At 42.1% G+C, this 12,202-nt stretch overlaps 1 protein-coding gene across 1 annotated transcript in view; it reads right to left on the bottom strand.

Annotated features, from left to right (window-relative positions):
• Dtna (dystrobrevin alpha) overlaps positions 1-791 on the bottom strand; it is a 171,084-nt gene extending 170,293 nt beyond the window's left edge. The window contains 1 exon segment of the mRNA XM_052741642.1: positions 628-791. The gene's annotated coding sequence lies outside the window, so the exon portion shown is untranslated.
• Positions 792-12,202: the final 11,411 nt, after the last annotated feature.

Here is a 12,202-nt window from a genome sequence, read left to right as displayed (position 1 = left end):
TGTGAACGAAAAGAATGCCGATAAATTGACACACACGGTAAAAACTGTAGGTAAAATGGAACTCTGATACTGGACAGGGCTGGAAGTCGGTATGACGCAAAAGGGAAGAAAAGACTGTACACAGTGAATTCTCTGCGCAACCTGCTGGAGAACGTGGTCGTCCTGCTTAATTTAGCAGGAGACAAGTAGCTTTGGACCAATGCCTCTGAGGGAAAGCAGAGCTTTGCAAAGGACAAAACAAGGAAACGCTTCACTCAGCCACACGTTGATCTGAAGGCACTAACGACTGCTCTTTCTGGTTCCTTTCTACATGTCTCTCTTACACACACACACACACACACACACATACACACACACACACACACACACACACACACACACACACACACACACACACACAGAGCCACAGAACTTTATAAATGCACAGTGCATTAGAACATGAGACTTCCCAGCTAAAACCAGGTGAAATCGGAGGTGGAGAACTTGGGAGGGGGACGGCAGAAATTTCTCCTGTGCCCATGTGGGGGTGGGGTGGGAGTAAAGCCAACAATGAAATTCCAACCAGCAAGTTATGCTACCGCCTCAGAGGCAAGAGAGTTCCGATCCGCAGCTCCGATTGCACCTTACCTGGTTTTGTAGTTTAACGCACCAACACGCCCCTAATTCTTCTTCGAAAGTGCTACATCTGCTGACTGCTCCGATACCGGACCTCACACACTTCACAGAAGAAACTCCAAAGTAACCTTTAACTTCAATAAAAAGCTGTGTTCATTCTCCCCTTGTGCTCCACACAGCAATCTAATACACCTCATCATGTGGTCTGTTGCCATGGCAGCAATGAATCCAGCTGCTGAGATACAAAAGACTCACAAAAAGTTGCTTTTCCCCCTCCGCCCACCCCGACAGAGTCAGATTCTTCTCCCCCTGTATGACAAGCCTAATTTGAATATTTCTCTCTTGCTGACTCAACTCCATGAACAAGGAGAAAGAGAGATGGAAACGAATAACAGGTATAAAAATACAAGGTTTCCCAAAGCATTTAAATGAATGAAATAACTATATTCATTTTTAAAATTGCCACTAAAGTCTCCAAATACTAACCCTGACCCCTCATTTCAGCCTACTAGATATTTTTAAACACCAGTTACTAACACAGTAGGAAATATTCCCACAGCCCCTTTTATAACATTAAAAATAAATCCATTTATTCGGTAAACAGGCTGAAAATATACACCAGTACAGAGAATGCTAGTTTCAAAGCATATTTTTTTTTCTAATGCCAAGTTTGATACCAACTTAGATGTGAGAGGAAAATCCTCTTTCCTTCCTATCAGTTTCTATTTCAACCGATGTGTGGTGGCGCAGCTTGGGGGCCAGAATGGACCAAACAAAACCTGGGTGCTCTAGATTACTGGTGAGGTTGTATTGTAGAGTTGGGGCAACAGCGATTCTAAGCACCTCTGCGGACGCCCAAACCACTGTCCACGAGGGCACAGTGAAGGGGTTACCTTCAGTGGAACCTTGTCCTTTAAGGGAAGTTGATGGAGATCCTCCAAGTCAGGGTCAGTTCTGTCCTCCCTGCCCCCTCCTCTGCCACCCCCAGTTGAAGCTGTCCCCTGGGGCTGTAACTCTGTCCCTCTGGTGTTTCCTTGTTGCTTTACAGCCTTATTTAATTTCTCAGTGTCACTTGTATTTCATGATATTTGGTCCGCGTACCTGTCTCCCCTCACCGGATGTGGGCTTTTCTCCATGCCTACCAGACATCGAAATACATGGCCCAAAGCAGGGAGGGTGGCCAGTGTGTTTTACTTCTCAGTGCCTTGGACGAAACAGCTCTCCAGGACTTTGTGTCCAGCATTTCTGCTCTAGATCCTCGAGGGCTTTGCAGGCTTGTCCTTAACAGTCCCCCTTAGAGGCTGCGGGGAGGAGTGCTAAGGGCAGCTATCGGGTCCAGGAGATGTGGGCTAGAAATCACACACACACACACACACACACACACACACACACACACACACACAGAGAGAGAGAGAGAGAGAGAGAGAGAGAGAGAGAGAGAGAGAGAGAGAGAGAGAGAGAGACAGAGACAGAGAGACAGAGAGAGAGAGAAAGAGACAGAGACAGAGAGACAGAGTCAGAGACACAGAGAGAGAAAGAGAGGGAGGGAGGGAGGGAGAAAGAAAACATGAACATGAAATTGGATGGGGATGAAGAGAGGTCTGGAAGAATTTGGGAAGGGCAAAGCATATGATAAAATGTATTGTGACAATTTCTTAAAAAGCCAATAAAAATCTGTCTCTTGCTTATTCCATGTTTGTGGTCATGGATACCTCACGGGACCTCTTCAAACCTCAGTTTACTCCTCTGCAAAATTCTGCAGTTATTTAAAGGAAAGTGCTAAACACAAAGCTGAAAACACATTAAGTCCTCAAGGCTAGTACTATTTAGGACGTTTATGAATTTGTGAGTTTATGTTCTTGAACAAGAGGAACAATGCGAGAGCTGACCAGACAGGACTTTCCCTTGCTGATAAAACAGCCATTTTCAACCCAATACACAATACCACTCACATACTTTATAATATGGGCTTGGGATACAACACTGTGAATATAATGAACAATTTTGGGTAAATAGTGAGGGCAGCTTGCTCCTACCCAATGCCTGTCAAACAGGAGCAACTGAACAGTGGGAGGTCAGAAATGGACTGGGCAAAGAGGGTCCATTTAGGAGTTGACATTTTTCAAACTATAACTATGAAAAAACATTTAAAACAAAGGTTATTGCAATCTGCATATTGGATTCTTTACAACTGGTCATGTTAGGCTGGCAATATGGCTTAGTGGGTGAAGGAGCTTGCCATTAAGGTTAACAACCTGAGTTCAACCACTTGGAAGCCACATGATGCAAGGAGAGCACAGATTCTTGCACGTTGTCCTCTGACCTCCAAACATCGCTTTGGTGCACGTGTCCCCCCGCCCCATACAATAAACAAATAAACACTGAAAATAATTGTTGTGGCCATGCCATTTATTTGGTGACAGTTTTGCAAATTAAGTGGAACATAAAAGATATTCACTCTAAAAGATTTCAAAACAGAAACTATCCATGTTGTCTGCATTTAAACAAGTTAGATTAGTAGTTGCCGTTACAAGTTCCTCTTGAGCTGTAACAAGTACTTTGAACTGCTCACCAGCAAGACTCTTGGCTACATTTCTCTGCCATCCTAGAACTCAGGAAATTATTGGGCAGCAAATTCAAATGCATAGAAAAACTAGTGTGGAAATCTTTTGGAAAAAAACTGAAAATGGTAAAACAGCAGCTAGTGTTAGAAGAGCCATAGAGTAGAGGGTAAATAATAACAACAAAAACAAATCCACAACTTTATACCACAGGAAAGCTTCCAGAAGGAATAAAATATTATGCCTTGTAAGATTCCTCTATCATTAAAACCGAAGAAAGAGAAGAAAAGCCCCACAACATGTCAGTTGAGATTATCAAAATAGATTGGCTCTACTACAACCCTGAACACTCCTCCAGTGTGGCGACACAGGAAGACACAGTGCTATGAAATGTATGGGACAGAACATGAAGGAGGCAACGGCAGCCACACTGGGAGTCAGCATCATCTAATCCTCTTCAGAGTCATGGCTGGAGGAGAGGCTAATAGAAGTACGCTCTGAATAATTCATCACATTTCCCATGTGCTCGGGCTGAAAAGAGGCCCTTTCAGGGCCTGTGTCCATCTTTTCCAGGAGTCTTTACCTGGTGTTTTCTTCTATACATAGCGTGTGGGTGTCTCACTGTTCTTCATTTTGCAGACCTAAAATGGTCCATCATTTACCTAGTCCATAAGCACTGAACACAGAGCATTCAATCAGCTGCATAATCTTCCTCAAATGTGAAAGCATCTTGCTTAGTTCTTTTTTAAACAGTAGGAAATACAACATCAGTGTACTTGGCTCACAAGCCTTGTTTCAAATCTCTTCTCATGCATGTTAAGACTAATTTACCTCTCCGTGGGAACAGAACTTGTAAGATAACTTATCGATGCCGGTATGGCTCAATTAATTGCTCATCAAGAATCCAATCACTTGGCCAGACACCATGTTTGGTGACATGGATGATGATTAGGAAAGGGCCTCCAGGAAGTCTTTTCATCAAGCTCTGGTTCCACAGAGGTAGGAGAAAGCCTAGGAGGTCACATGCTTCACTGCTCCTCCTTGGAGGGAAAGGTTGCAATTTCTCATGTACCTAAGGTAAAGACCCTGCCTCTGGAGGTCACATGTTTGAACTAAGCTGTGCGGCCACAGAAACACTGACTGTTGAAGCTACTAAGACTAAAGCAAGACAAAACAGTTTGGGTCCCTGAAAATGCCATTTTTTTTCAGGTCACATTCTAAAACTGCCCTTTCCTTTTGAATGCCACAAAGTCCTTTATTGTTAGGGTACTGATTTATATTAAGTGAGAAAACTTCTTAACTATAATGCAAGAAGATTGCGATCTACTGAACAGTTTTTGCAAGCACATAGTTTCTTGGGCCACATTGAGCAGCTGACCTAAAGTATTCTTTGGATATTAAGATCTATTATTCATGACTGAATATATAAATGAAAGACTGGGGCTGTTGCTGACAGTCTCAATTTATATGAATAGTACTTCATGTGTTTTAAAAATATACTATTTTCTTTTGAGTTTTATTAATAGGTTTATAAAAAAAAGGTTTATTTCCCCACTTATGGACATGTCACAGAAACAACTATTCTTGAATAAGACTGTGAACTTGATGGTTTTGAATCCTACAGAAAGCCTGCGTGGGCTCTGAACCAATTTATTGTACTTATTTATGGGAACTGACCTCCAAACTTCTGATTCTATAGTTACTTCTGTGTTCACCCAGAAGTGGAAATAACACACTCAGCCTTTAAACTCAGTCATGAAAAGTTGTGCTTCTCATCCATTTTCTCACTGAGGAGAGCAGTATGTGAAAAAAAAAAAAAAACAAAAGAAAAATTGTGAAATAACATTAAGAACACTCATAATTCAGTTATCAGATGTAACCAATATTGTCACTATTTGTTTTTCCTGTGCATGTGGGTAGTGCCTTAGGTGTTACCTGGGATAATATGAGTTCTGGATCAGGACTAAGGAATTATTTGAAAGTGACTGCATTTTGTTGTTTGTTTTCCAATTGGGTTTAATCCACATCAAGAGCGATTGCATTGGTTACCTTGTTCCTTGCTCTAACCACACACTGGATGAGAAGCAGCTGAAGGGAGCAAGGGCTGATACTGGCTTCTGGATCCACCAGGGTCCATCACGGACCCCCAGAGATCTCTGTCCATCTTCCCCAGCACGGGGATGACAGATGTGGGTTAGCATTACCACATCTTCTTTTTGTGGTTATTTTGTTTTCCTCAACGTGGTTCTGGGAATCAAACTCAAGTCTTCACGTGTCAAGGGGAGCACGTTACTGACTGAGCAAGTTGAAACCTCCTTCTTGGAAGAATTCTTTCTCTTATTCTGATTGCACAGTGCTACGGATCACTGCTTCACGGTTGCCTCTGTGTGGCTTATACGGAATGAGAGGCCCTCCTCTAATTCAATGAATATTAATTAAATGCATCCTGAAAGTACTTTCTGTACTAGACACAAAGAAATATAAATGGTCCTAAGATCTAGATGTTGAAGTAAGAATATAGATAGGGAAAATAGGGCTTTAGATATTGTGGTTGTTTGAATGTAATTGGCCCGCCATAATCTAAAGATTGGCACTATTAAAAGGTGTGGCTTTGTTGGAGTGGGTATGGCCTTGTTAGAGGAAGTGTGTCATTGTGGGGGCGGGTTTTGAGGTCTCCTATGCTCAGGATACCTTCCAGTGTCTCAGTCGACTTCCTGTTGCCTCCAAGCCAAGATATAGCCAGCATCATGTCTGTCTGCATGCTGCCATGCTCCCCGACATGATGATAATGGACTGAACCTCTGAAACTGTAAGAGAGCCCCCCCTCAATTAATTGTTTCCTCATAAGAGTTGCAATGGTCATGGTGTCTTTTCATGGCAAGAGAAACCCTAAGACAGCTATCAATACATAAGAAAGATTATAGTCAATAGATTAGAGAATGGCTAGATAATTTAATTAGGTCAAACTGGGCAGAATATTTAGATAGGAAACCACACATATAGTTCCCCCATCAGGCTTGGGAAACATTTGTTATTGTAGTTTTAGGTGTGTTTTCCCATATTGCTTTACTTTGTGTCTAGTGACTTGGAATGCAGCCTCATAGAGTCCACTGCACTTGGGAGGAGGATGCTATTGGTCCCTCACATCATCGTTGGTTCCCAATATTCTGTAGAGGAATGGCAGAAGCTACTAAGCTTCTTCTTTCCAAAGCTATGCTATTAAATGACAAGTCACTTATTGGTCAGTGGGCAGGAGGAGTGGACTCTATTTGTTAATCAAGAACTATGTGTGCCTGTACCTGACATTGGAGGAGACTAGGAAGCCAATGCAAGGTTGTGGGCTCAGCAAAAATTAATTGTTAATGACAACTATGATAAAAATAAGATTTCAGAAAATGAGGCAAGTGAGAAAAAAGAGGTCAATATTACAGGATAATAAATTATTACAAAAAAAGAGATTAACCAAAACAATATGGTGGTTTATAGGGAAAGCAAAAAAAAAAAAAAATCAAACATATATGCTTAAGAGCACACATAGCAAAATTACCCAAGGAGACTAGAAAAGAGTTCTGAAAGAAATGTACACGATGGAGAAAATTGTACGAATTGAAATTACTGACAAACTAATAAGTGAAAATTTGCTTAATACACTTAAATGAATTCTATTATTAGAATGAATGTGGAGGCCCCTTTTCTGTGAGTTAAATGCTTTGTATAATTTGACCCATATTCTGAATATGGGGCACTTTAAACACTTCTGTGTATCCATGGCAACCATCAGAAGCCACAGTCATCTGATAGTTCAGAGGCCGGTTCCTGATGCTGAAGGGTTCATGGGGGTCAATTGGGAGACAGGACGCTTGCTCCACAGGTCAGCCTGGTCAAGTTCTCAGGAAGTCGGTGCTTTCTTTTTAGAACCTCACAGTAACATGTTCAGTGGGGAAACTGGAGAAGGTAGAGAGGTGAACGAACAATAAACAGGAAGGGAACTGGAATAGGAGCCTGTCAGGGAGGGACTTCAGCTTCGGAAAGGATACCAACGAGTAAACAATGGTGAACAGGTGTTCGTCATTTCTTATTGAAGCTGACACAACCTACTTTGGCCAGGTTGGATACTGGAAAGAACATCCTGATGTAACGTTAGAACTCTGGCTTATAAACAATTGTGCAGGTGGAAAGACACTGATGTACATTAACATGAAAAGGTTTCAGAGGATACTGGTCAGTTGTTTTTGCCATACATATCACAGAATTATCCATCTTAGCAAAGGCAGATAGAGAAACCCTGTGTTCCATGCTCTGTAGTGTCATATTCACAGATATTGTTTGCTTTGTTGGTTTCAAGCTTTTTGATATCCCCTTTGTGTGTGTATTATATACGTATAGTATGTGTATGTGTGTGTGTAAGTGCACACATGTTTGGAGGTATACCTGTGTGTATGGGGGTGTGCATGTATATGCATACACATCTCTTGAGGCCAGAGGACAACTTCAGATGTTCCTCAGGTGCTGTCCATTGTCGATTTTTGAGGCAGAGTCTCTTACCAGCACAGAATCGACAAAGTGAGGTAAAAGTATCTAGTCAGTGAGTCAGTGAGTTTGAGGGATGTTTGTCTCCATTCCCGAGTACTAGGGTCCCAAACTTACACCATCATATCTTCCTTTATCATAAGCATGGAATCTAGGGTTTGAGCCAGGTCTTTGTGTCTGCAAGGCCAGCCCTTCACTGATTGAGCTCTCTCTAAATCTAGTAGCAGTTTCTAAACATTGCAGGCCAATTAGAAAATAAAATTGTCAAAAATATTTACAATAATTTAGAACCCCACTAACCAGAGTTAACATTAGAAATTAATTTGCTATTATCTTTCCTTATATAAACACATAGCTTGATTGTAAAAAGGATGGTTAATTGTGAAATCAAATGATTTCTCACAGTCTAAGGAAGGTACAACTTGTTATTTTTGAGTAAATGTTGCTCTCTCTCCATCCCTCCTTTCTTTGTTCCTACCCTCCCTCCCTCCCCCTTCCTCTCTCCTCCCCCCTCTCTCTTTCTCTCCCTTTTCTTCCCCTCTTCTCTCTCCTCTCTCCACAATAAACTTGAATGGGCTGTTGGTTGGACTCCTGTGGGAAGAGAATGAAGCCATTCTCTGTAAAAGACTGTAAAGATGTGCCTATTGTGGTTTGCACATTATCAGTTGAAAGGAAGAAAGGATTAATGAGTAGGTCCAGGGAGGGGATAGTGTGTATTGATGTTCTGGTTCTGGGAATAAGACAGAGAACAAGGAAAGCCCCTCTGACTGGAGACTAGGCTTTAAAATACATGCCCTGGGAGCAAATGGAGAAATCAGGCGCCCTCCTGAAGGGCATGGTTTGTATTTTAGGATAATCATGCAGATGGCTGATTTCAAACATTTGGACTTGTAATACCTCTCTAACACCATCAAGATTTTAGGAAGGCTTTGAGAGCTGGTGGTCTAAGGTTCATGGTTGATAATTAAGCCAATGTTATGCTTAGAGTGAGGTCTGATGAAAGAATGTCCTCTCTAAGTTGATTTGGTAGAAGCTTGGACCTCCATTTGGGGAAATATCATTAAGATGGCACCTATGAAGGTTGGGGAGTGGTCACTTCTGCGGGGGCGGGGGGGCGGGGAGAGCATATGAAAGGTCCATGGGGAGTGAGAGATCCTGGTATGATGTAGAAATGCCAGTCCAATGTGAATGGATCATTAAGGGAGGCAGTGGGCCAGGTTTGAATCTGCAAATCCACAGAAACCAGCATTTTGTGGGCCATGCAAGGGATTCCAAAACATTTTCCAAGTGGAGCAAGATGCTTTTGAAGGATTTAAAACATAAGAATAATGTAATCTAATTTTCATCTTTTAAAAACACCCTGGCTAAGGTAGGGAGAACAGATAGGAGTCTATCAAGAGTGGAAAATACGAAGGCAGTTTGGAGTGAAGTGGGCACATTGGAATAAGTGGTGATGGGTGACGGTGGACTTTAGACAATGGACATGGTAGGAAGTGGACACACCGGAATGGAGGTTGACTGATGATGGCAGACTATAAGCTGTGGTTACAGTGGGATGTACACACACTTAAATGAAGAATAGGAAAGTATGGCTTGACGTAAGTGGAAAAACAATGACTAATTACTGTGGAGAGAAGAGGAAGTAATAATGAGAAAGGGAGGAGCCATGCAGAACTATAGCCTCCTTCAGTAGAAATCTATAACCAAAGGGAAATATGGGGGGTGGAGAGTGGCACTATTGAGCACAACTTTTGAGTCTTTGTTGAAGATCAATGTCTCTTTTTTTCAAACTAACCTGAGATTTTCTATTTTGTTTTGATATGTTTTATCACTTGCAAATATAAACTCCAGACTAGGACAGGCGGTCCTGTAAGATATCAACAGGACTTCCAGGTGAGATAGTGGGTAAGAGACCACACCTGTGTGGTCAGACAAATAAAAGTTAAGACAAAAGTATGACGAATCCTAGTGATATAAGAGAAAGAACCAAAGTAAGCAGAGAAAAATTTGGGATGAGATTTCTCCATAATGAGGCAGCTAAACTACTGGGGCTCAGCAGCCATAAACTGCTCTTATTGGCTAATGTGAACTATAGCTGTTATCATAGGCAGGGAGGGGCCTTGAGAACCAGAGAGAGAAGGACCTCAGAGGAAACCACACAAATGCTAGAGAAGGTTTGCACGGAGAGTGGGCCACAGCAGAGCAGGCACTGGAGAAAGAGGGAAAGGGTGGTATTACGAAGAATGAAACGGACGTGCGGATGCTGGCCCCTTAACCTGACATTACCAGGTTGACATACAGGAGGAAGAGAAATGTGCTGGAGAACCAGAACCACATTGTTAGTGAAGTTCCAGTGAAACTCAGAAGGCAGGCTTTCACCCCTCCTCACCTCCACTCCAAATACCAGTTATAGAAAGGGCAAGGAGAATCCTCAGGCTGTAGAGAAGCTTACAGCTTACAGCAGGGGAGTCTCAGACCAGTCACATGTGGCAGAGAGAAGGCTTGGGCACAGCAACCAGAACTATCTGCAAGGACAATGACTTACTTGTTTGAATTACCAAGACTAGCAGCCATCCTGTCTACCTGTGGAAAGGAACAGAAAAGGCAAACCAAGAGGAAAGAGAAACCACATCATATTAGTGAGGAAGAAATTTTGATAGTGGACATAGTACCTTACATTTCATGAAATTGCTTTTTTAAAAAAAATTGATCTTGTACTATAACTGAGAATCTGTGTCCTTTGTTAAGCTGTGGTATTTAGCTTGTATCTCACCAGAAACGGCTTTTATGATAGTTCTTTTTCTTTCTAAAACTGTAATATTCTATCTATACTGACAATAGTTTCTCTACGGTTTCTTGTTATTGTAGCCCATATATGTTTCTTTATTCTACACGCCCCCCCCCCTTCCTTTGTTAAATAGTCACACTCTTGGCACTAAAACAACTCTATAAACTATAGTCTCTCACCAGGACTCTAGAGCTTCTGCCTCTGAACCACACAGAGGACACAAGTGAAGGGCACAAGTGTCCTCTGCTGCAATTTACCACTAGAATTCCTGTCAAATCATTGCATCTGTTACTGCCATTGACTTACCCCTAACTACCAGTGGGGGATATAAATCCAAGGAAAGACAACTCATCAGGAGGATGCATATAAAATAAAACACACAAACCAAAGGGTAAGGGAAATAAAGACTGGAAGACACCATGTAAGGGGTAGTGGAAGGGAGCTGGAGGAGGTCCACAAGAAAGGTGTACCAAACAAAACAAAATCGAACCGGGAAACTGCGAGATCACAATCCACCAGGATGCCTCCATAGGCTCACAGCTCCGCAACAACAGAAACCAAAGCTCAGGAGACAACTTATATGCAGGACATGTATTTCAGAGACCCACTTCTCAGGAGGGTCTGCGACCATATAAAGAACTCAAATAAGCAAATGAATGAAGCAAAGAAGTCAATTCAGGACCCTGATGAGAAGGTCACTAAACTGGATGGAACAGCCTCTGATTTGGAGGAGAAAATAAAATAAAATAAAATTCCTTCCTCAGGAAGGAAGACTGAGCAAGGGTGCAGAGACCAAAAAGAAGAAACAAATATGAATTCTGGAAATGGAAGAATCAACCAATCAGACACCAAAGCACCACGAGAAGAGTCTGTAGATGACACCAAGCAGAAGAATGCATTTTAGAATACATTCGACAGGATTGTGGAATGGCGGATACTGGGTGGGGGAGGAAGGAGGCCATCATGGATGGGGCAATGGAAAGTGGAAAGGAATTGGGGTGGGGGGGTGGGAAGCCACAACTAATGGTATGAAAATTCCATAATGAAACTTGTTATCTTGCAGGCTAAGTTAAAAACGCAAAAGAAAAAGCACAAACACGTGGTTATAATGAGAAAGAAATACATCAGTCAGACATGGTACATATGCCTGTAATCCTGGCATTTGATGATGAGTCAGTCAGCCATGGCATACATGCCTGGAACCCTGGCATTTGATGATGAGGCCGATAAAAGATTTCTATAAGTTTGAGGCCAACCTGGACTATAAAATGAGACTCTTTACCAAGAAAAGCATATAAATAATAGATATATCCATAATGCATATGCTGGTTATGTACCCAATATGCATTCTCCTGTTTTTCTTTTCTTTTCTTTTCTTTTCTTTTCTTTTCTTTTCTTTTCTTTTCTTTTCTTTTCTTTTCTTTTTATTTTGTTTTTTTGAGACAGGGTTTCTCTGTGTAGTTTTGGTGCTTGGCCTGGATCTCACTCTGTAGACCAGCCTGGCTTTGAACTCACAGAGATCCACCTGGCTCTGCCTCCCAAGTGCTGGGATTAAAGGCATGCACCACCACCGCCTAGCATCTCTTGTTTCCTTGGCTGGCAGAACACTAAGAGTTTTCTCTTCTGTCTTCCAGTGTAGACCTCAGGGAAGCATCTGTGTCAATCACTGGCATCCCCTGACAGTGCTGTGTCAATGGACCACGAGGAA

This window comes from Peromyscus californicus, unplaced genomic scaffold (genome assembly GCF_007827085.1).
Source record: "Peromyscus californicus insignis strain IS unplaced genomic scaffold, ASM782708v3 Scaffold_17__1_contigs__length_78620276, whole genome shotgun sequence".
Lineage (NCBI taxonomy): Eukaryota > Metazoa > Chordata > Mammalia > Rodentia > Cricetidae > Peromyscus > Peromyscus californicus.
Note: the sequence above shows the minus strand (reverse complement) of the source record. Positions and strands in the feature narration are given on the sequence as shown.